Here is a 3,015-nt window from a genome sequence, read left to right as displayed (position 1 = left end):
GGGTGGGGCGGGGGTGGGGCGGGAGTGCTTTCTGCTGCTATGGAGAGGCAGCAGATCCAGAGATGAGATGGACCCTTAAACTGGAAATGCCCTTGCTGTGTCTCGGTAGAGAGAGGCCGAGTCCCCTCATTACGGTGTGCGTGTCTGTGTGTGTGACTGACAGCTGAGCTTAGCTCCAGGGCTCCAACAGGGAGATTTTACCCAGCCCCCTCCTGGCAGAAGGAGTCTTTGCCAGTACGTTTCAGCCTGCATCAGCTCTCTGAGCAAATCGTGACACTTGCAGACAACGCAGCCCTCTGCTTTGACACCTCCTTTCTCAGCCTTTTGTCTGCACGCCTGCAGCCTGAGCAATGGCACAGCGAGGGCACCCTGTGATCTCAGTGCCACCCTGGCTTCGCTCACTAGAGCCACGTGGTGTGTGTGACTTACTGAGACCAGAGCGTCAGCGCAGGCAGCCAAGACCCTGCAAGGGTCTCTCCAGTTCCATTACACTGTAAGGAGATGATACCACTTAATTTTTTTTTTTTTTAAGAGGAATCAAGGTGTTACTGTGTGGGGTGTGGTTTTTTTTTTTCCTAGTTTGTTATTCCCTGCCTTTTCTCAACACACTGGAGCAGGAGGTGGAGTAAGCCCCAGCCATCCCTCAGTGCTGACGTGCGCTCCTGTGGGTCACATCCTATGCCAGGCACCTCCGTCAGCACCCCAGGCCTGCTCAGGGCATCTGCTCCCCTTGCCTGCTGCTCCCGGGAGAGAGGAAGAGGCACTGTCCCTTCTTTAAAAGCAGGTGCAGAGAGGTTAGAGCACAGCCTTTTTCACCCATCCCTGTCATGAGCGAGTGTGGCGTGTGTGTGTTTATCTGGCCTGAAACTCTCCCATCTATTGGGGCCTGAAACTGTCACAAGAGCGGGGAGAAGTGGAGGGGCTTAAGAAGCCAGGAAAAAAAAAAAGATCCAAACTTTATATCCTTTCTTCTTCCTCTCTTTGCTGATGAGACCTGTCAGCCCCTTGGTATTTCCCTTTTCTGTGCTCGTTAAACATGTTCTACTGAGAGATGCTAGAGCAATAACCTTTTATATTGACTGTTACTGGTATAACAAGTCCCTTGGGTCAGGTGTGTGTGACACACTTGGAGTTTTACTATCAAAGTGAATACTGTATCCTGTCTTTGATAAGAACTGTAGATTTCTACACTGATTTTGAATTCATATCTAATTTACTTTTAATCCTCTTATACAGAAATTGGTTTTGAAGTGATTTTAAGAAAGCAACTTTTATATCAAGCTGTGCTGTTCTAGGCAGTATGCCAGTTGTGCTGGTTTATTGCATCTGTAACCTCAACGCTTTGTTAAGCCTAACTAACATTCAATATTTTCTTTTTATTGTGGGTTGGGAGGGGCTGGAATCTATGGGGAAGGGAATGTGACTTGTATTTTTTTTTTTCTCCCCTAGCACAGGCAGGTGAACTGTGAATAGCTTCCCCCCCCTTCCTCTGGGTCACCTAAAAGTGTGTGTTTTGGTTTTTATTGTAACCTGTAAACTGCTGTATTTGAATCACCTGCCGTTCTCCCAAAGCCCAGCTTCCAGGATGTTCTAGTGAGTCTTAATATGATGCTGCAGGGGGGAAGAGCTCAGACCTTCACCCTGTTTCTCCTCTTCAGCCACCTGAAACCAGAGCAGGGCTAATTGGGGAAGGGGTTCCTTTTCTCCTGTGGAACAAAGGTCTTGTGACTAAGGAGGAGAAATTGGGAGAGACAGACTCTGTTCCTGACCAGCTGTGTAACTTTGGGCCAGTCACTAAACCTTACTGTGCCTCAGTTTCCCCATCTGTAAAATGGGGGCAGTTTAGCCTGGATTTGTGAGGTTATTGTGAGGCTTAGTTCACGTTTGCTAAAGGACTTTTAGGTCTCTGGCTGGAGGGTGCTATGGAGGGTGAAACACTACGTCGAAATACCCGATGGTGTTCTGTGGTAACAGCCGAAGCAGCCCAGGGAGCGCTGTTTGGAATTGCTTCTCCAGAGTGCTACAGCGCTACCACCATTGACACCTGGTTGTGCTTTTCAGCGCGGCAGGTGCGTTAGGGGTCCGGGGGCAACTGTGTCGGAAACCAGCCCGAGCTTAGGTTGGAATATGCGGGTTGCTGTCCCGCCTAGCCTTGCCACGGTGCTTTGCTGCCCTGCTGGGGTCACCGAAACTGTTTTTTCACCAGTTTTCCCATGCAAATGAACCTCAGTTTGTGGCTGTGAGACCGAAGGGAGCTGTGGAAGCACTAGAGCTAAAGCTGCGTCAGCTGGGCTGAGCGCAGCTCTTGGAGAGTTTGCGAGGCAAGAAACCTTAACGCATTTGTCTTTTCATCTTTGAGATTGATTAGACTTAAAACGGACATTTCTAAGCTGTGTGTGTTTATCTCGCTGAAAAGGTCAACTTCATTTGGCCCCACTAAGAGGACGAAAAGCTGTTGTGTCAGGAGTGCCGGGGAGGGGTGAGAAGATGTTTCTGGCACTACCACTTGTTGTGTGACACCTGCAAACTGTGTAATCGTGTGCCTCAGTTTCCCTGTCCGGGGAGTCTTTGACCTACCTCACTGTTAGTTGAGGCTTGCGTAAGTGACGCTTCTGGCGCGTGTGGAAAGCCCTGGGTGCAGGGTGCTGCGGAGGGGTGCTGGTGGTGCGCAGCACCGAAGGGGAGGCTCATCTGTCGTTAGTGCTTAACGGAGATCGTTAAACGCTTAACCGCCTGAGCAAGATGTTGAGCGTGTCCTGGATTTATCTCGTTTCTGACATGCTGGGGTGCTACACGGATGGGACTCTGCCAAATGATGACTGCCGCCACTGTGGATGTCCACAATGCCTGTTGTTTGATTTCAGATGCAGTTTTAGGGTAGGCCAGCCACGGCCCTGCGTGAGCAGCCGGGGAGGGTGGCGCCTGGGGAGAGACGGGGTGCGAGGGCACCGGGGTGCGAGGGCTGGGGATGGTGCCGGAGGAGGGGCTGGTGCCCTGGTGCATCCCCAGGCACGG

The sequence above is a fragment of the Aptenodytes forsteri genome, unplaced genomic scaffold (genome assembly GCF_000699145.1).
Source record: "Aptenodytes forsteri isolate BGI_AS27 unplaced genomic scaffold, ASM69914v1 Scaffold297, whole genome shotgun sequence".
Lineage (NCBI taxonomy): Eukaryota > Metazoa > Chordata > Aves > Sphenisciformes > Spheniscidae > Aptenodytes > Aptenodytes forsteri.
The sequence above is the reverse complement of the archived record's forward strand: the minus strand, read 5'-3'. Positions refer to the sequence as shown.